Below are 23,458 nucleotides of genomic sequence, written 5' to 3'. Positions count from 1 at the left end.
TTCAGGGCTCTCCTGAAAAACAGAACCAACAGAATATGTAGACACATATTTAGAGAGAGATATATTATAAGGAATTGACTCACATGATTATGATTATGGAGTCTGAAAAGTCCTAAGATCTGCAGTCAGCAAGCTGGAGAGCCAGGGGAGCCAATGGGTAGCACCTAGTACGAGAAACAGTCAATGTTAGTAATTATTATGGTATCGTTCCAGTCCAAGTTCAAAGGCCTGAGGACTAGGTGAGCTAATATTAATAGTTTAAACTTCAGTCCAACTTCAAAGACCTGAGAACCAGGAGAGCCAAGAGTGTAAGTTCCAGTGTGAAATCTGAAAGGCTCAAGACCTAAGAGGAGCTGATTTTTCAGTTCCAGTCTTAGAGCAGGAAAAGACTGATGTCCCAGCTCAAACATTCAGGCAGGAGTTCTCTCTTACTCAGCCTTGTTAATTTTATTCAGGTGTTTAATTGATTAGATAATTGCCACCCGTATCAGGGAAGGGAATCTTCTTTATTCAGTCTACCAATTCAAGTGTTAATCTCATCCAAAAACACTCCACAGAACTCCCAACACTGAATTCTCCCTTGACTAGATCATTAGGTGCCCAGAATAATGTTTGACCAAATGTCTGGGCACCTAATGGTCTAGTTAAATTGACACATAAAATTAACCATCACAACTACAATTATTATCAATCCACTCCTCAGCCTGAGTCAGCTTTTAAAAGTGTAAATCCAATCACATCACTTCACTTCCTAATCTAAGCCCTCCAACAATCTCCCATCACATTCCCTACACACAGACACAGACACACGCACACACCTCTGACTCTGTCAAAGAGTCCCATCTACACTGATGTCACAGGCTCCTTCAGCCAGGTTCTTTATGGCTAGATATCTCAGGTTTATCAGATGCTCCTCTACAAGGCCACCCCTTCAACGCCCATTGACCACCAACTTCGAGAAATCACACCAAGCTTTCCGAGTTGCCTCTTTAAATCATTTCTCACTACTCTTGAGGCAAAAAAAGACTAGCACCACCCCCATGGGACCACAGCACCTCCATGTTTCTCCAAATAAATCCTCTCTTAAGCCTTCAACTTCCGTAATTAAATTATTGGTCTTTGTTTATATAGCCTGGAGGTGGATGATGTGTTGAGTTCTTGTACACTTGGACACTTTCTTTGCAAGTTCTGCAGATGGTCTAGCACTTTACTATAGAATAAGGGGTCAGTTATCATCTATCCTCTTGAGACCCCAACCAAAACTGATAAACAAAGGGTCCCATTTTATATCTTATTATATAAGCATTGCCACATTCTTTCCAAAGTGGATATTTTTCACTGTCACCAACAGTGTCTGAAGATGTCCATGCTCACCAATATTGGATGTTTTTATTTGTAAACTCTATACTTCATTAATAGCTAAAAAACTGCTAATAGAAATATCCCACTTCTTTTATTATTTATGTATGCATATGATCTCTTTGTCTAAAGTATGTACAGTGTTTACATATCTATATATAATTTAAAAGGATAGTACCAATGAGCTTAGACAATTTTTCATTTCTTTTATCACTAGATAACTTAAACATATGATTTTTAACCAAAGGCAAAATAATTTAAGTCCTATATCCAGTTACTTATGCTAGTCTTGGTGTTTCTTTTGTGTGCTTGTATGAAATACATACATTTCCTTTGTAAAACTTCCTGAAATTTATTTTCAATATTTTCTTTTTTTAACTTATTATTTTTTTCTTATATCACCATAGTTTATTTATAAAAACTGAGAAATTAACAGTGGCAAAAAACTACTAAAGGAAGTCTGGACTTTCTTGATATTTTATCAGTAGGTTTGCCAACTAAGATCATTTTTCTTTTCCAATATTCCAGGACACAACATTACATTTATTTGCCATATGTATCACATAATTTTTTTTGCTAATAATAAATTACCACATAATTTAGCATCTTAAAATTACACACATATTGTCTCAAAGTTTGTGTGGGTGAAGAATCCAGAGGTAGATAATGTCCAAGGATAAAGTTTCAACAGAAGGCTCAGCCAAGGAAGAATCCCCTTCCAAACTCACATGATTGTTAGAATTCAATTACCTGCAGTCTGTTGGACCAAGGGCCTCCGTTCCTTACTGGCCATTGTCTAGAGGTTGCATTCTGTTCCTTGCCGTGTGGGCAAGTCACAGTTCCTGCCCACACACATGAGCAGGGATTAGAACACAAAGTGGTAGACCAAGAGGTGGGGATCATCGGGTACCATCTTAGGGTCTACCCGCCATATCAGGTGTTCTCCCAATCTGCAACACTTTCTCAGTCTTCACTTATTTTTCAGGAACTTTACCCTTTTGAAAAGTACTGGTCAAATATTTTGTAGAATGTTCCAAAATGTGGATTTGTCCCATGTTTTCTCATGATTATGCTAGTGATATGGATTAATTTATACACTTATATTTATCTAAGTTTGAAGATGAGCAAAGCTGAACAGTATGTTATTTGGAAATAGAAATGTAGAGAGAAAAATAATAAGGAAAAATAAGGGAATGATGAATAGAAACTTTAAAATGATAATAAATAACACCTTCAGTGGGTAGGGAAGAGGATGAAGTTGGGGATATGCATGCAGGGAATATTACAATATTGCTAATGTTCTTTATATTAAGCTCAGAAATGACTTTTCAAAAATAAACCATTAAAATTTAGAACAGTTTTAGATTTACAAAACAGTTGTGAAGACAGTACAGAGATATATTTCAGAAATATACATGCACCCGACACACATTTTCACTTCACGTATTTAACCATCCTCTTTCTCAAGCCCCTGGTAAACACTAATCTGCTTACTATCTCTATAGTTTCCCCTTTTCCAAAGTGTCATATAAATGGAATCACACAATATATGGTCTTTTCAAACTTCTTCTTTCCTTTAGCTGAATGCCTTTAAGATTTGTGAAGTTTACCTCACTGTGCATAAGTTTGCATTTCCCTAATGGTCAAAGGTTTTGAGCATCTTTTTATGTGCTTACTATATGTATATATCTTCTTTAGAGAAATATCTATTCAAATTACTTAACTATTTTTAATTGAAATATTTGATTTTTTAATTTTTGAGTTATAAGAGTCCTTTATTCTGGATAAGACACTCTTATCAGCTTTATAATTTACAAATATTTTATCCCATTCTTTGGGTTGTCTATTCACTTTCTTGATAGTATGCTTTGAATCACAAAAGTTTTAAATGCTGAAGAAGTTCAATTTATTTCTTCTGTCACTTGTCCTTTTGGTGTCATAAACTAGAAACCATGGTTTAACTGAAGGTCATGAAGATTTACTCCTATGTTTTATTCTAAAGTTTTAGCTTTTATATTTAAGTCTATGTTCCACTCTGAGTCAATTGGTATCTGGTGTGAGGTTGGAGTCCAACTTGCGTGTGGATATCCACTTGTCCTAGCAACATTTGTGAGAAAAAAAATCCACATTGAATTGTCTTGGCAAACATGTAAAATCAACTGGCCAAAATGTAAGGATTCATATTTGGTAACTGAATTCTATTCCATCGACCTATATGTTTAGCCTTATGCCAGCGCCACAATGCCTTGATTATCATAGCTGTATGTGAGTTTTGAACTGAAGAACGGTAAGTTGGGTACTCCAAATTTTGTTCTTTTCAAGGTTATTTTGATTATCCTGGATTCCTTGCATTTTCAATTAATTTTAGTATCAGCTTGTCAATTACTGAAAAAAAGAGGCAACTGGAATTTTGACACAGATTCATTGAATCTGTTGCTCCATTTGGAAAGTATAGTTACCTTAACAGTATTAGGCCTTCTGATCAATGAACCTGGGATTTTTTTTTTCCATTTATTATGTCTTCTTTATTTTCTTTCAACAATATTTTGTAGTTTTCCATGTACATGTCTCACACTTATTTTGTTAAGGTCATGCCTAAATATTTTATCCTTTATGATTTTATTTTATTTTATTTTTTAGTTTACTCAGATTTTATTCTGTTGTGAGGATGGAAGTGAAAACTCCTGAGCTTTTTTTTTTTTTTTTTTTCCCACAACTCACACACACACACTGTATTTTATTTTTACAAGAGATAAATAAACTGACACCAAGCATTGTAAATGGATGACCACAACAAAAGCAACAATGATTGCAATTACCAAACATGAAACACACTCATACTATGTCATAATATTGACATTCAGTCCAGTAATCCTCCACTGTAACAGCTCCTTTAATTTGCAGTGAAAATTGATTTGTATATTTTTTGCCTCTGAGTCCTTGTGGGATTTTTTTTTAATTCAAACAGAAAGTCACAAAAATTATAATCATCCTCATCAGTTCACTCAGTCCCATGTAATTAATTTTTTTTCATCTTGATCTTTTGTTAGCATTTTTATGAATTCATCAGTTTTCCATTAGAGTTCTGAAAATGCACATTCATTCCATTCAGCAGTATACTCAGTTACCAGAAACCTGTACTTGTCAGAGTCTTTTCCATGAATTCCTTGAAGATCAAACCCTTTTTTAGGAACATTTTTGCAAAAGCATCAGAGTACAACCCAGAACTGTCTGTAAATGACAAAAGACTTAAAAATGACCATGGTTAAAGATTTTATGAAAGTTCATAATCAATTGACAAGGAAATTTAGTTATTTCTGAGATATACATTTTAAAGTAATAACGAGAATTATGACTTATAACATTATACCAGAACATATAAGATTTTTAGAAATTTCATGTAATGTCTGGAACATTTATATTAACATATTTCCATACAAATAACCCAAAGAAAGTTTAGTATTAGTTTGTTTTTTTATACTGCAGGTTCTTATTAGTCATCAATTTTATACACATCATCAGTGTATACATGTCAATCCCAATCGCCCAATTCAGCACACCACGATCCCCACCCCACCGTGGTTTTGCCCCCTTGGTGTCCATACGTTTGTTCTCTACATCTGTGTCTCAACTTCTGCCCTGCAAACTGGTTCATCCGTACCCCTTTTCTAGGTTCCACATACATATGTTAATATACGATATTTGTTTTCCTCTTTCTGACTTACTTCACTCTGTATGACAGTCTCTAGATCCATCCACGTCTCAACAAATGACTCAATTTCGTTCTTTTTTATGGCTGAGTAATATTCCTTTGTATATATATGTACCACATCTTCTTCATCCTTTTGTCTGTCGATGGGCATTTAGGTTGCTTCCATGACCTGGCTATTGTAAATAGTGCTGCAATGAACATTGGGGTGGATGTGTCTTTTGGAATTATGGTTTTCTCTGGGTATATGCCCAGTAGTGGGATTGCTGGATCATATGGTAATTCTATTTTTAGTTTTTTAAGGAACCTCCATACTGTTCTCCATAGTGGCTGTATCAATTTACGTTCCCACCAACAGTGCAAGAGGGTTCCCTTTTCTCCACACCCTCTTCAGCATTTGTTGTTTGTAGATTTTCTGATGATGCCCATTCTAACTGGTGTGAGGTGATACCTCATTGAATTTTTTTTTTTAAACTGGTTAGTAGATCCTTGTTGTTTATTTATATATATACATATAATAGTGTATATCTGTTCATCCCAAACTCGTAAATTATCCCCCTCCCTCCCTTTTCCTCTTTTTGTTTTTTAAACATCTTTATTGGAGTATAATTGCTTTACAATGGTGTGTTAGTTTCTGCTCTATGACAAAGTGAATCAGTTATACATATACATATGTTCCCATCTCTCTTCCCTCTTGCATCTCCCTGCCTCCCACCCTCGCTATCCCACCCCTCTAGGTGGTCACAAAGCACAGAGCTGATCTCCCTGTGCTATGCGGTTGCTTCCCACTGGCTATCTATTTTACGTTTGGTAGTGTATATATGTCCATGCCACTCTCTCACTTTGTCACATCTTACCCTTCCCCCTCCCCATATCCTCAAGTCCATTCTCTAGTAGGTCTGTGTCTTTATTCCCGTCTTGCCGCTAGGTTCTTCATGACCTTTTTTTTTTTTCCCTTAGATTCCATAAATATGTGTTAGCATACTGTATTTGTTTTTCTCTTTCTGACTTACTTCACTCTGTATGACAGACTCTAACTCCATCCACCTCACTACAAATAACTCAATGAAATAAGAACACCCCCTAACACCATATACAAAAATAAACTCAAAATGGATTAAAGACCTAAGTGAAAGGCCAGACACTATCAAACTCTTAGAGGAAAACATAGGCAGAACACTCTATGACGTAAATCACAGCAAGATCCTTTTTGACCCAGCTCCTAGAGAAATGGAAATAAAAACAAAAATAAAAAAATTGAAGACTTAATGTTACAATGAAACCTAATGAAACTTAAAAGCTTTTGCACAGCAAAGGAAACCATAAACAAGACCAAAAGACAACCCTCAGAATGGGAGAAAATATTGGCAAATGAAGCAACTGACAAAGGATTAATCTCTAAAATATACAAGCAGCTCATGCGGCTCAATAACAAAAATACAAACAACCCAATCCAAAAATGGGCAGAAGACCTAAGTAGACATTTCTCCGAAGAAGACATACAGATTGCCAACAGACACATGAAAGAATGCTCAACATCATTAATCATTAGAGAAATGCAAATCAAAACTACAATGAGATATCATCTCACACCGGTCAGAATGGCCATCATCAAAAAATCTACAAACAATAAGTGCTGGAGAGGGTGTGGAGAAAAGGGAACCCTCTTGCACTGTTGGTGGGAATGTAAATTGATACAGCCACTATGGAGAACAGTATGGAGATTCCTTAAAAAACTAAAAATAGAACTACCATACGACCCAGCAATCCCACTACTGGGCAGATACCCTGAGAAAACCATAGTTCAAAAAGAGTCATATACCAAAATGTTTATTGCAGCTCTATCTACAATAGCCAGGACATGGAAGCAACCTAAGTGTCCATCATCGGATGAATGGATAAAGAAGATGTGGCACATATATACAATGGAATATTACTCACTCATTGTAGTTTTCATTTGCATTTCTCTAATAATCAGTGACGTTGAGCAGCTTTTCATGTGCTTCTTGGCCATCTGTATGTCTTCTTTGGAGAAATGTCTATTTAGGTCTTCTGCCCATTTTTGGATCAGGTTGTTTCTTTAATATTGAGCTGCATGAGCTGTTTATATATTTTGGAGATTAATCCTTTGTCCATTGATTCATTTGCAAATATTTTCTCCCATTCTGAGGGTTGTCTTTTCGTCTTGTTTATGGTTTCCTTTGCTGTGCAAAAGCTTTGAAGTTTCATTAGGTCCCATTTGTCTATTTTTGTTTTTATTTCCATTACTCTAGGAGGTGGATCAAAAAGATCTTGCTGTGATATATGTCAAAGAGTGTTCTTCCTATGTTTTCCTCTAAGAATTTTATAGTGTCCGGTCTTACATTTAGGTCTCGAATCCATTTTGAGTTTATTTTTGTGTGTGGTGTTCGGGAGTGTTCTAATTTCATTCTTTTACATGTAGCTGTCCAGTTTTCCCAGCACCACTTATTGAAGACACTGTCTTTTCTCCATTGTATATCTTTGCCTCCTTTGTCATACATCAGTTGACCATAGGTGTATGGGTTTATCTCTGGGCTATCTGTCTTGTTCCATTGATCTATGTTTCTGTTTTTGTGGCAGTACCATATTGTCTTTTTTTTTTTTTTTTTTTTGTATTATTTGAGTTGTCTTTTATTTATTTATTTTTATTTTTATTTTTTTTTTATTTTTTTGGCTGTGGTGGGTCTAAGTTTCTGTGCGAGGGCCTTCTCTAGTTGCGGCAAGTGGGGGCCACTCTTCATCGCGGAGCGCGGGCCTCTCACTATCGCGGCCTCTCTTGTTGCGGAGCACAGTCTCCAGACGCGCAGGCTCAGCAATTGTGGCTCACGGGCCTACTTGCTCCGCGGCATGTGGGATCTTCCCAGACCAGGGCTCGAACCCGTGTCGCCTGCATTGGCAGGCAGATTCTCAACCACTGCGCCACCAGGGAAGCCCACCATATTGTCTTGATTACTGTAGCTTTATAGTATAGTCTGAAGTCAGGGAGTCTGATTCCTCCAGCTCCGTTTTTTCCCCTCAAGACTGCTTTGGCTATTCGGGGTCTTTTGTGTCTCCATACAAATTTTAAGATGATTAGTTCTAGATCCGTAAAAAATGCCATTGGTAATTTCATAGGGATTGCATTGAATCTGTAGATTGCTTTGGGTAGTATAGTCATTTTCACAATACTGATTTTTCCAATCCAAGAACATGGTATATCTCTCCATCTGTTTGTATCATCTTTAATTTCTTTCATCAGTGTCTTACAGTTTTCTGCATACAGGTCTTTTGTTTCCCTAGGTAGGTTTATTCCTAGGTATTTTATACTTTTTGTTGCAATGGTAAATGGGAGTGTTTCCATAATTTCTCTTTCAGATTTTTCATCATTAGTGTATAGGAATGCAAGAGATTTCTGTGCATTAATTCTGTATCCTGCAACTTTACTAAATTCATTGATTAGCTCTAGTAGTTTTCTGGTGGCTTTAGTTTTTAGGATTCTTTATGTATAGTATCATGTCATCTGCAAACAGTGACAGTTTTACTTCTTCTTTTCCAATTTGTATTCCTTTTATTTCTTTTTCTTCTCTGATTGCCGTGGCTAGGACTTCTAAAACTATGTTGAATAATAGTGGTGAGAGTGGACATCCTTGTCTCGTTCCTGATCTTAAGAGGAAATGCTTTCAGTTTTTCTCCTTTGAGAATGATGTTTGCTGTGGGTTTGTCATATATGGCCTTTATTATGTTGAGGTAGGTTCCCTCTATGCCCACTTTCTGGAGAGTTTTTATCATAAATGGGTGTTGAATTTTGTCAAAGCTTTTTCTGCATCTATTGAGATGATCATATGGTTTTTATTCTTCAATTTGTTAATAAGGTGTATCACGTTGATTGATTTGCGTATATTGAAGAATCCTTGCATCCCTGGGATAAATCCCACTTGATCATGGTGTATGATTCTTTTAATGTGTTGTTGGATTCTGTTTGCTAGTATTTTGTTGAGGATTTTTGCATCTATATTCATCAGTGATATTGGTCTGTAATTTTCTTTTTTTTGTAGTATCTTTGTCTGGTTTTGGTATCAGGGTGATGGTGGCCTCATAGAATGAGTTTGGGAGTGTTCCTTCCTCTGCAATTTTTTGGAAGAGTTTGAGAAGGATGGGTGTTAGCTCTTCTCTAAATGTTTGATAGAATGCACCTGTGAAGCCGTCTGGTCCTGGACTTTGTTGGAAGATTTTTAATCACAGTTTCAATTTCATTACTTGTGATTGGTCTCTTCATATTTTCTATTTCTTCCTGGTTCAGTCTTGGAAGGTTATACCTTTCTAAGAATTTGTCCATTTCTTCCAGGTTGTCCATGTTATTGGCATACAGTTGCTTGTAGTAGTCTCTTAGGATGCTTTGTATTTCTGCGGTGTCTGTTGTAACTTCTCCTTTTTCATTTCTAATTTTATTGATTTGAGTCCTCTCCCTCTTTTTCTTGATGAGTATTGCGAATGGTTTATCAATTTTGTTTATCTTCTCAAAGAAGCAGCTTTTAGTTTCATTGATCTTTGCTATTGTTTTCTTTGTTTCTATTTCATTTATATCTGCTCTGATATTTATGATTTCTTTCCTTCTGTGAATTTTGGGTTTTGTTTGTTCTTCTTTCTCTAGTTCCTTTAGGTGTAAGGTTAGATTGTTTACTTGAGATTTTTCTTGTTTCTTGAGGTGGGCTTGTATAGCTATAAAGTTCCCTCTTAGAACTGCTTTTGCTGCATCCCATAGGTTTTGGGTCATTTTGTTTTCATTGTCATTTGTCTCTGGGTATTTTTTGATTTCCTCTTTGATTTCTTCAGTGATCTCTTGGTTATTTAGTAACGTATTGTTTAGCCTCCATGTGTTTGTGTTTTTTACGTTTTTTTCCCTGTAATTCATTTCTAATCTCATAACGTTGTGCTCAGAAGAGATGCTTTATATGATTTCAATTTTCTTAAATTTACTGAGGCTTGATTTGTGACCCTAGATGTGATCTATCCTGGAGAATGTTCCGTGCGCACTTGAGAAGAAAGTGTAATCTGCTGTTTTTGGATGGAATGTCGTATAAATATCAATTAAATCTATCTGGTCTAGTGTGTCATTTAAAGCTTCTGTTTCCTTATCTATTTTCATTTTGGATGATCTGTCCATTGGTGTAAGTGAGGTGTTCAAGCCCCCCACTATTATTGTTACTGTTGATTTCCTCTTTTATAGCTGTTAGCAGTTGCCTTATGTATTGAGGTGCTCCTATGTTGGGTGCATATATATTTATAATTGTTATATCTTCTTCTTGGATTGACCCCTTGATCATTATGTAGTGTCCTTCCTTGTCTCTTGTAACATTCTTTATTTTAAAGTCTATTTTATCTGATATGAGTATAGCTACTCCAGCTTTCTTTTGATTTCCTTTGCATGGAATATCTTTTTCCATCCCCTCACTTTCAGTCTGTATGTGTCCCTAGGTCTGAAGTGGGTCTCTTGTAGACAGCATATAGATGGGTCTTGTTTTTGTATCCATTCAGCAAGCCTGTTTCTTTTGGTTGGAGCATTTAATCCATTCACGTTTAAGGTAATTATTGATATGTATGTTCCTATGACCATTTTCTTAATTGTTTTGAGTTTGTTTTTGTAGGTCCTTTTCTTCTCTTGTGTTTCCCACTTAGAGAAGTTCCTTTAGCATTTGTTGTAGAGCTGGTTTGCTGGTGCTGAATTCTCTTAGTTTTTGCTTGTCTGTAAAGCTTTTGATTTCTCCATCGAATTTGAATGATATCCTTGCTGGGTAGAGTAATCTTGGTTGTAGGTTCTTCCCTTTCATCACTTTAAGTATATCATGGCACTCCCTCTGGCTTCTAGAGTTTCTGCTGAGAAATCAGCTGTTAACCTTATGGGAGTTCCCTTGTATGTTATTTGTCATTTTTCCCTTGCTGCTTTCAATAATTTTTCTTTGTCTTTACTTTTTGCCAATTTGATTACTATGTGTCTCGGCATGTTTCTCCTTGGGTTTATCCTGTATGGGACTCGCTGCGCTTCCTGGACTTGGGTGGCTATTTTCTTTCCCATGTTAAGGAAGTTTTCGACTATAATCTCTTCAAATATTTTCTCTGGTCCTTTCTCTCTCTCTTCTCCTTCTGGGACCCCTGTAATGCGAATGTTGTTGCGTTTAATGTTGTCCCAGAGGTCTCTTAGGCTGTCTTCATTTCTTTTCATTCTTTTTTCTTTATTCTGTTCCGCAGCAGTGAATTCCACCATTGTGTCTTCCAGGTCACTTATCCGTTCTTCTGCCTCAGTTATTCTGCTATTCATTACTTCTAGTGTAGTTTTCATTTCAGTTATTGTATTGTTCATCTCTGTTTTTTCTTTAATTCTTCTAGGTCTTTGTTAAACATTTCTTGCATCTTCCCGATCTTTGCCTCCATTCTTATTCTGAGGTCCTGGATCATCTTCACTATCATTATTCTGAATTCTTTTTCTGGAAGGTTGCCTATCTCCATTTCATTTAGTTGTTTTTCCGGGGTTTTATCTTGTTCCTTCATCTGGTATATAGCCCTCTGCCTTTTCATCTTGTCTGTCTTTCTGTGAATGTGGTTTTTGTTCCACAGGCTGCAGGATTATAGTTCTTCTTGCTTCTGCTGTCTGCCCTCTGGTGGATGAGGCTATCTAAGAGGTTTGATGGGAGGGACTGTTTGGTAGGTGGAGCTGACTGTTGCTCTGGTGGGCAGAGCTCAGTAAAACTTTAATCCACTTGACTGTTGATGGGTGGGGCTGGGTTCCCTCCCTGTTGGTTGTTTGGCCTGAGGCAACCGAACACTTGAGCCTACCTGGGCTCTTTGGTGGGGCTAATGACAGACTCTGGGAGGGCTCACGCCAAGGAGTACTTCCCAGAACTTCTGCTGTCAGTGTCCTTGTCCCCACAGTGAGCCACAGCACCCCCCCCCCCACCACTGCCTCTGCAGGAGACCCTCCAACACTAGCAGGTAGGTCTGGTTCAGTCTGCCCTGGGGCCACTGCTCCTTCTCCTGGGTCCCGATGTGCACGCTACTTTTTGTGTGCCCTCCACGAGTGGAGTCTCTGTTTCTCCCAGTCCTGTCGAAGTCCTGTGATCAACTCCCACTAGGCTTCAAAGTCTGATTCTCTAGGAATTCCTCCTCTTGTTGCCGGACTCCCAGGTTGGGAAGCCTGACGTAGGGCTCAGAACCTTCACTCCAGTGGGTGGACTTCTGTGGTATGTGTTCTCTAGTTTGTGAGTCACCCACCCAGCAGTTATGGGATTTGATTTTACTGTGATTGCGCCCCTCCTACCATCTCATTGTGGCTTCTCCTTTGTCTTTGGATGTGGGGTATCTTTTTTGTTGAGTTCCAGTGTCTTCCCGTCGATGATTGTCCAGCAGCTAGTTGTTATTCTGGTGTTCTCGCAAGAGGGAGTGAGAGCACGTCCTTCTACTCTGCCATCTTGGTTCCTCTCTTGTTTTTTAATGATCAAAAATTACTGTGTGTGTGTAAAATTGTTTATCTTTTATTTGGATTTTATCCCATTATCTCTAATGTTAGATATTATGCCATTCCTAACATTTGATATTTTTAATTTCTATTTTCTTCTAATTTCTCTGTAATTTTTATATTTACCTTTTTTGATTAATCTATATTTATTTGAAAACACTGAGGTAAAGATCTTAAAAAGATAAGCAGTTTTTTTTCCAACATCATTTATTGAATAATCCTGTCCTTCCACACTTGTCAAGTCATTAATAATATGTGACTTTCCTATAAGTGAAGCTATTTTGAGACTTTTATTTTATTTTATTTTAGAAAGGACCAAAATTTTATTTTGTTTTATTTTTTAAAATTTTTATAGGGGTATAGTAGATTTACAATGTTGTGTTAGTTTCAGGTGTACAGCAAAGTGAATTTGCTATACATATACATATATACACTCTTTTTTAGCTTCTTTCCCATATAGGCCATTATAGAGTATAGCATTCCCTGTGCCATACAGTAGGTCCTTATTAGTTATCTATTTTATGTATAATAGTGTGCATGTTTCAATCCCAATCTTCCAATTTATCCCTCCCCGCCTTTTATCCCCCAGTAACCATAGGTTTATTTTCTACATCTGTAACTCTATTTCTGTTTTGTAGATAAGTTCATTTGTAGCCTTTTCTTAGATTCTACATGTAAGGGATATCATATGATATTTGTCTTTCTCTGACTTCACTCAGTCTGACAATCTCTAGGTCTATCCATATTGCTGCAAATGGCATTATTTTGTTCTTTTTTTATGGCTGGGTAATATTCCATTGTATATATGGACCACATCTTCTTTATCCATTTCTTTGTTGATGGACATTTAGGTTGCTTCCATGTCCTGGCTATTGTAAATAATGCTGCCATGAACATTAGGGTGCTTGTATCTTTTTGAATTATGGTTTTCTCTGGATACATGCCCAGGAGTGGGATTGCTGGATCATATGGTAGCACTATTTCTAGTTTTTTAAGGAACCTCCATACTGTTCTCCATAGTGGCTGTACTAGTTTACATTCCCACCAACAATGTAGGTGGGTTCCCTTTTCTTCATACCCTCTCCAGCATTTATTGTTTGTAGATTTTTTGATGATGGCCATTCTGGCTGGTGTGAGGTGATACCTCATTGTAGTTTTGATTTGCATTTCTCTAATAATTAGTGATGTTGAGCAGCTTTTCATGTGTTTTTTAACCATCTGTATGTTTTCTTTGGAGAAATGTCTATTTAGATCTGCCCATTTCTGATTAGGTGGGTTGTTTTTTTGATATTGAGCTGCATAAGCTGTTTGTATATTTTGGAGATTAAACCCTTGTCAGTTGCTTCATTTGCAAATATTTTTGCCCATTCTGAGGATTGTCTTTTTGTTTCATTTATGATTTCCTTTGCTGTGCAAAAAGGTTTGAGTTTAATTAAGTCCCATTTGTTTATTTTTGTTTTTATTTTCATTACTCTAGGAGGTGGATCGAAAAACCATTATCAGTATTTTAAAACTATTATTGCCTTATAAAATTTGGAAACCTTTGCCATTGACTGTTGGTACTACAGTTAACCCTTGAACAACACAGGTTTGAACCACGCAAGTCCACTTCCATGCAGATTCTTTTCAATAAACACATATATGTACTGTAAATGTATTTTCTCTTCCTTATGATTTTCTTAAAAACATTTTTTTTCTAGCTTACTTTACTGTAAGAAAGAATAGAGTGTATAATACATATAACTTATAAAACGTGTTAATCAAGTGTTTAGGTTATTGGCAAGGCTTCTGATCAACAGAAGTAGGCTATTAGTAGTTAAGTCCTTGGTGAGCCAAAATCTATATGCGTATTTTCAACTGTGTGGGATGGTGGGCACCCCAAACCCCTGTGTTGTTTGTTAGAGAGTCAACAAAAATTAAGAACTAAAGGATTGTGTGTGGGTGTAGAAATGGGATCAGAATAATGGGCAATGCGAAGAAATCCAGTTGATAGAGTCAGAGTCAGTGTATGGACTTGCCATAATCCTGTGTTTTAAAAACTTAGAACTTTGGAGTTGGTTTTTCTTCAGCTGATTAGAACTCCCAAAAGACAAATTTATTCTGTACGTTGTTGAGTATCTGTGAACCTCTGAATGGAAAATCAGTAGATGAATGCACTCAGAGATAGTCTTTATTCAATTTGTGTTCTCCTCCCCACCTCCCACCCCAACTACAGTTAAAGAACTTAAAGAAAGAGTTAGCTCCATACCAGTAAGATCCTCTATGCTATGGATAAAAGCTAAAAATGAAAGCCATGCTCTCTGTCAATACCCCTGGAATAATTTATAGAAAATTTACTGAAGGCTTTCAAGGAGGACTTGGGAAGTAGATTTAGCATGCTGATTCTGACTTTGAAGTAAAAATGGCAGGCTTGCTTTCCCGTTCCTTTTATCTCCTGATAGGTAAGAGTTATGAGTATATTCAGACGCCCAAATAAGAGTAATTAAAATGGAGACCAGAAAACAGGAGCAGAAATGAGCAAATTGTTTAATTTGGATTTGGAGTAGAATTCTTTTTGAAAAATAATCACTTCTCCCTTTAAATGAATACTTGCTAGATTTTAGTGTTGGTACAGGAAATATTGGCTTAGACTCAATTTCTCTATTAAGAAAAATGTGTAAAATTCAAAGTTTTGGCAATTTAAACACATTTTCACTGAGTCATCACTAATCACTTGGCATTTTAGGAAGACTGAACTATAAAACTGATGATAAAATGAAAAGTATTAGCATTAACTGCCAGATATTTTGGGCCAATAGCTCTTGGGTCCCAGAAGTGATTTGATTCCAAGGCCTGAAGCCTTTGGTAATTAGTGGGAAGAGGGGGATATGTGAGAGAATTTTCTTTCTCTTTCACCCTGTTTCTCATGGTCATTTCATTTAAAAGACCTGGAAGTGTTCAAGTGGCTTTTTAGGTCCTCTTCAAAATAAGGATAGCTTTTGATGTATTAATGCATCAGAGTAATGCTTATAACACAGAAGAATAATGCATGTTAGTGAAGCCAAAGGCCAATCTTATATTTACTCCACTCTAAAGCATAAGATGCACCAGGGAAAGAGGACTTGCCTTTGCTAATATCATTGCTAGCATCTCAAAGACAATGATGCCCGGAGGAAGCCAATAATCCAGGCAGCTGTGTGCTTGTGGGTAATTGGACAGGAAGAGGAAGGAAGAAAAGGTGTCATAAAAGAAGGAGAAAAAGATAGGAAGAAGAGGGCATTTTGGATGCTTATGAGCAGGGACCTTGACATAACCAAAGGTCAGTCAAGTGGGAAAAATGAGAAATGTCTGTACAATATACTGGTTCTAACTGTATTCCTAATCATCTCTGCAGTAAGATGGAGTCCTTCCTGGTAAGGGACTAAGCCCTTGTACTTTACTTACCCTTATAGAGAAAGTCAAAATTACATTTAGTGCATGTACTGCTTTCTTAGGGGGTAACCGTGAACTTGCACTTAGAGGCACTAGTGGATTTGGCTTTGAGATGCTTATAACACAGCTCATGATGGTAACTGATAAATTGAGTTTAAAACAACTGTCCCTTCAATAAAAAAGTTAAGCTAAATAGGATGGATATTTTTCAATGAAAACAATGTTGGTTGACTAAAGTTTTCCCGTTTTAAACTTCTCCTCTGACAAGCTAGAGGCAGAGTCCCTAGTGCCAGAGAAAATCACACACATGAAGAAGTAGCTTCAAGCCTTTACCAAGAGAAGTGTCTTCCCAATTAAGGACATAATACTAGCATGATGGCAGACATGACTCTAGGTTTTTAAAATCTATTTTAAAGAAGAGATCCAGAAAAATGATTGAAACATACTTACCTTTATTAAGATGCACTTTTTAGGCTAAGATGTTTTATGATACTAAAGCATTCCCATTTGTAGCATCAAAAATTTAACATTAGCATTTTCTTTTTCCTTTCAACAGTGTTCCAGAATTTGTTATAACTTCAATATATTCCAAGTCATGTATCAACTTGGCATCTTAGTCTCTGTGAATTTTGTTTAAATTATGTGAAAAATGTAGTTTGATCCCAAGCAAAGATTGAATACATACTTCTTTCATGTGGCTTTTCCTCTTGATTTATATTTCCTTTTTACAACAGAGTTTGCTTTTTCAAATCACAGAATCTTTTGGACTGTTCATTTATTTCTCAGGAGCTCTCAGGATCATCTAAGAAATATTTATAGATTTAAACAACTTCAGACCAAATCTAAAGAAATTAATGCTATATTCTCTCACTTAATATGTATTAGGTAGATTATTTTAATTCTGAAATTGATCTAAAGTGGCAAAAGAGAAATTCCTGCTTGTATGTTACAAAACTATATAGCAATGGCATTATATAAGTATGCTACATTAACTCTATATTGTAAGTCATATTTTACTAAACATAAACTAGATATTAAGGTTACTAAAGCAATTTTGTATAATAGAGAGATGGGCTCATTCAGTGGTTTAGTTTTATTATTCACTACATTTGAATAAGAAAATAAACTCCCAAAATGTACATAACAGATAGATCTCAAACTCACCAACAAAGTGAGATCATAATTCTACTTCCAACCTGCTTGTCTGGGCAATTTAAAATTCCCTAAACTGGGCAACATAATCTGTTCTATATGTACTATTTCAGCATGACAGAACAGAGAAAGGACAAATTTTCTCCCACCAGTTTTAAGACAAGTGTCATCCCATTAAAACTATTTGGCTCTTTTATTTAATTGTTTTCATGACACTACCCCCAACAGCTTTTATTCTATCACAGCCAGTGTGCTGGTTTTAGGTTATAAATAGCTGTAAATCTCTTTGGGACCAACTGAGAATTATTTTACCTATATTCTTAGAAAGCTCCATATGGCTAACTTTTGATGTGCTATTTTAATCCTTACAGAGGGAATTGATACTATTGGAAAAAATATTTAAGCTATATAACTATACTTCATGGTTAGCATAGTTGGGTATTGATCCCTACCACCTTCATTCCTTGTGTCCTTCCGTGGTTAGGCACAGGAGAGAGAGAGAGAGAGAGAAATGCAGAGAGAGAATTGAGGGAATTCTGCTAGCCCATTTCCTTGAAGTTGGATGGAAGGTCGTCATTTTGAACTAATAATTGCCCCTTGGTTTCTCCAACTCCATTAAGCTCAATGGTCTGGTCTAATTTTCTTGGCTGGTCTTCACTCTAAAAATACCTTCTTCTCCTTTTACTTTTCCTTCCCTGATTGATAGGAACAGACAAGGTCTGATTTTAATCCACAGTACATAAAGTTACCAAAAGGAACCAGTGAACATTCTATTGGTGAAAAAGAAGAGTGTGATTGCATGGCATATGCAGTGTGGCCAGGCAGATTTTGATGATGTAATTACCAAATTTTACCTCTTTAGTTGGTGTAAAAACTAGGTCTTCAGGAATTAAGTATCCTTTTCACAGGAGATAAGAGGTAGATTTTAGAATGCCAACTTCTTTCTTACTAAACAACTACCTGTGTGTTGGTCTAAATCTGCCCTTAATGCTCTTAAGGGTTCTCACAGATGCTGTCTTATGCTGATGCGTCTATACACCAGTTTTCTGTAGTAAAGTCCACATGCATAAAGCAGAGGAGCACAGGGGACAAGAACATGAACTTGATATCTTTTGTCATTATCAAAAATAGGCAGTGTGAGTTTAAAGCCAGAATATACTGGCTTTTGCCAAAAAGAGAAAGGTACTCAATTGAATAAACCCATGTTTTGAAGAGAATGGAAAAGGAAAACATAAACATATTCCAGTTTTCTCTTTATATTGGCAGTCATTTATGGATTTCTTTAATTTTTAAAAAATTCCAGGCCAATTTTATCTATGACATTTTGTATTGATTTTTCAAAATTCCGTACCATTAAATATTCATCACTCATTTCTTTTCAGCACATTAAAAAATAAATGTATAGTTTTATTTTAAACTTGAAGTTATTTTTTTTAAAAATCCAAATTTTTGAAAGTAATATTTCCCTTTGGTGTTGGAAATCAAGAAATTACTTGCTTTCAAAAGTCTTCAGTAAAGTTCATACTTGAAAGACACATGGTATAACATAAGTGTTTCCCTTGGGTTTTTGTTTGTTGTCTTCCTTTGTTTCCCAGACTTGTTCATTTCTCCTTTGTACTATACAAATATCAATCAATGCTTGCTGGGAGCAGAGCTGGTCAAATAGTGGTATGCATAAGGACTCCTGTAGGTGGCGCTACAATCCTGTGAGAATAATGAGAGAGCCACCAACAGGCCTACATTATGGTTTACCTAGATATTGATTTGGGAGTCCTTCGGAAAAATGGAAACACTAATAAAAACGTAGTTAAGTCTAAGCAAGAGTGATTTGTCCAATTTAAGGAAAAAATGGGAAATTATGTTGAACAAATCTGGAAATAAATATAAGCATATACATTACATTTTAAACATCAACACCAAGTCTTTCTCAACCCCTAACAAACACTCCCAATTTATCCTTCCTAGAACTCTTGGCAACCACAATTCTCACACATTGAAAAATGACAAAGGACTAAAAAAGCTGCACTGGCTTCCTCAACTGAGTTTTCAAAAGCATGGAAAGACGACATTATTTGTAATATATATATTTTAAAAATTAAGTCTTTCTGGAAATACAAGACACTAAACAGGTCCTGTAATGAAATTACTGTATTTGCCAAGTAACTGAAATAGTTCCCATGTTAGCACTTCTAAAAGAAAGACTGATAGAATGTGGCAGAGAAATTAAAAAAAAAAAAGAAAGATTATAACAGTTGAATAAAAGCCTTAAGTTCCTGATTTGTAATGAGAGGAAGTGGAGAAAAGTATCCTTTAGCATTTTCATAGACCTGGTACAGAAGGGAATGGGAACATGCAGTTTACAGCAGGGTTTCTCAGTCTTGGTGTTACTGACATTTGGGGACGATTATTCTTTGTTGACAGGGGCTGTCCTCTTCATTGTAGAATGTTTAAAAGCATCCCTGACCTCTACCCACTAGGTGCCAGGAGCACTTCCCCCACCCTACCCCCCAGTTGTGATGACCAAAATGTTTCCAGACATTGCCGCATGTTCCTTGGCAGACAAAATCACTCCTGGCTGAGAACCTCTGGGGTAAAGTCATGTGTTTTTTTCATACACAAAGGAGAAAATAATTTTAAGGAGTATCCTGGTGATAATCTAGTCATGAAAATAGTGTGCTAGAGTTCATTTTCTAAATGATGACCTGGAGGACCGAGAAATTCTGTGCTTTTATCATAGACATGGTAGTTCATATCTACCACCTGTATACACCCAAATACACAAACATTCCTGAATGATGTTTTTCTGTTTGAAATGAGAACATATTACCCTTTAAAAACTTATCAGGCAATAAAATGGTTAATGAAGTTCCTGCTATATTAAAACATCTACAGCAGAGATTGGAGACAAGATGGTGGAGTAGCAGGACTTGAGATCACCTCCTCTCCTCTCATGAAAGTACCAAAATCACAACTAACTAACTGCTGAACAACTATGGACAAAAAAACCCTGGAACCTACCATAAAAGATATTCTACACCCAAAGATGAAGAAACCACCACAATGAGATGGTAGGAGGGGCACTTTCACGACATAATAAAATCCCACACCTGCTGGGTGGGCGACCCACAAGCTGAAAATAACTCTATCCCAGAGGTTATCCCACTGGAGTGAGAGTTCTGAGCCCCACATCAGGCTCCCCATTTGTGGGTCTGGGAGGAAGAGCCTCAGAGCATTTGGCTTTGAAGGCCAGCAGGGCTTGAGTGCAGGAGCTCCACAGGACTGGAGGAAACAGAGACTCCACTCTTGGAGGGTGCACACAAGGTTTCACATGCACTGGGACCCAGGGCAAAGCATTGACTCCATAGGAGTCTTGGCCAGACCTACCTGTGGGTCTTGGAGGGTCTCCTAGGGAGGTGGGGGTTGGCTGTGACCCACCATGGGGGCAAGGATACTGGTGGCGAAGGCTCCCAAGGAATACTGATTGGCATGAGCTCTCCTGGAGGTCGCCATTTTGGCACAGAGACCTGGCCCCACCCAACAGCCTGCAGGCTCCAGTGCTCAGGCCAAACAACCAACAGGGTGAGAACATGCCCCACCCATCAACAGTCAGTCTGCCTAAAGTGGTTCTGGGCCTACAGATACCTCTAGACACTCCTCTTGACACAGCCCTGCCCACCAGAGGGACAAGATCCAGCCCCTCCCACCAGGAAGCCTGCACAAGCCCCTGGACCAACCTCACCCACCATGGGGCAGACACCAGAAGCAAGGAGATCTACAATCCTGTAACCTGTGGAATGGAGCCCATAAACAGAAAGAGACAAAATGAGATGGCAGAAAAATATATTCCAGATGAAGGAACAAGATGAAACCCCAGAAGAACAACTAAGTGAAGTGGAGATAGACTATCTGCCTGAAAAAGAATTCAGTATAATGATAGTAAAGATGATCCAAGATCTCAGAAAAAGAATGGAGGCACAGGCCAAGAAAATACACGAAATGTTTAAGAGCTAGATGATTTAAAGAACAAACAAAGATGAACAATACAATAACTGAAATGAAAAATATATTAGAGGAATCAATAGCCCAATAAATGAGGCAGAAGAACGAATAAGTGAGCTGGAAGACAGATGGGTGAAATCACTGCTGTGGAACAGAATAACAAAAAAAAAGAATGAAATGAAGGCCGTCTAAGAGACCTCTGGGACAACATAAAATGCACCAACATTTGCATTCTAGGGGTCCCAGAAGGAGAAGACAGAGGGAAAGGGCCTGAGAAAATATTTGAAGAGAGAATAACCAAAAACTTCCCTAACATGGGAAAGGTAACACTCAAGTTCAGGAAGTGCAGAGAGTCAGATACAGGATAAACCCAAGGAGGAACATGCTGAGACACATATTAATCAAACTGACAAAAATTGACGATAAAGAGAAAATATTAAAAGCAACAAGAGAAAAGGAACAAATAACATACAAGGCAATCCCCATAAAGTTATCAGCGAATTTTTCAGCAGAAACTCTGAAGGCCAGAAAGGAGTGGCACAATATATTATGAAAGGGAAAAACCTACAACTCAGAATACTCTACCCAGCAAGGCTCTCATTCAGATTCCATGGAGAAAACAAAAGCTTTACAGACAAGCAAGAGCTAAGAGAATTCAACACCACCAGACCAGCTTTGCCTCAAATCCTAAGGAACTTCTTTAGGCAGAAAAGAAAAGGTCACAACTAGAAATGAGGAAATTACTAGAAACAAGGAAATTATAAATGGAAAAGCTCACTGGTAAAGGCAAACATAAACTAAAGGTGGGAAATTGTCCACACACAAATATGATATCAAAACCAGTGATTGTGAGAAGAGGAGAGTATAAATGCAGGATACTGGAAATGCATTGGAAATTAAGAGACCAGCAACTTAAAACAATCTTGTATATATACAGACTGCTATACCAAAACCTCATGGTAACCACAGACCAAAAATCTACAATAGATAGACACACAGAAAAGAAAAAGCAATCCAAACACAACACTAAAGATAGGCATCATAACACAAGAGAAGAGAACAAAAGAGGAAGGGAAGAAAAAAGACCTACAAAAACAAATACAAAACAATTAACAAAATGGCAATAAGAACATACATATCAATTATTACTGCAAATGTAAATGGATTAAATCCTCCAACCAAAAGACATAGACTGGCTGAATGGATACAAAAACAAGACAGGTATAGATGCTGTCTATGAGACCCACTTCAGATCTAGGGACACATTCAGACTGAAAGTGAGGGGATGGAAAAAGGTATTCCATGCAAATGGAAATCAAAAGAAAGCTGGAGTAGCAATACTCATAGCAGACAAAATAGAATTTAAAATAAAGACTGTTACAAGAGACAAAGAAGGACACTACATAATGATCAAGAAATGAATCCAAGGAGAAGATATAACAAATGTAAGTATATATGTACCCAACATAGGAGCACCTCAATATATAAGGCAAATGCAAACAGCCATAAAAGGAGAAATAGTAACACAATAATAGTGGGGGACTTTAACACCCTGCTTTCATCAATGGACAGATCATCCAGACAGAAGATCAGTAAGGAAACAGAGGCTTTAAAGGACACATTAGACCAAATCCATAATTCAAAAAGATACATGCACCCCAGTGTCATTGCATCACTATTTACAATAGCCAGCACATGGAAGCAACCTAAATGTCTATCGATGGATGAATGGATAAAGAAGATGTGGTACATATGTACAATGGCATATTACTCCACCATAAAAAAGAATGAAATAATGCCATTTTCAGCAACATGGATGGACCTAGAGCTTATCATTCTGAGTGAAGTAAGTCAGAGAAACACAAATATCATATGATAACACTTACGTAGAATCTAAAAAAAATGATACAAATGAACTTATTTACAAAACAGAAATAGACTTGCAGACTTCAAAAACAAACTTATGGGTACCAAAGGTGAAAGGTGGGGGGGAGGAATGAATTAGGAGTTTGGGATTAACAGATACACACTACTATATATAAAATAGATAATCAACAAGGACAGGAAAACTCTACTCAAAATTGTTGTAACGTATATGGAGAAAAAATCTGAAAATGAATGGATATATTTATACATATAACTGAATCACTCTGCTGTACACCTGAAACTAACACAACATTGTAAGTCAACTATACTCCAATATAAAAAAAATTAAATTAAAAAGTAAAACATCTACAATTAAACATATTTTATGCTCTCTTAGAAGATTACTGTAACATAGTCCTCAAATAAAAGGGACTAAATGAGTTTGCTGGGAC

Source organism: Eschrichtius robustus, chromosome 9 (assembly GCF_028021215.1).
Source record: "Eschrichtius robustus isolate mEscRob2 chromosome 9, mEscRob2.pri, whole genome shotgun sequence".
In the NCBI taxonomy this organism is placed as follows: domain Eukaryota; kingdom Metazoa; phylum Chordata; class Mammalia; order Artiodactyla; family Eschrichtiidae; genus Eschrichtius; species Eschrichtius robustus.
This window is presented reverse-complemented; position numbering follows the sequence as displayed.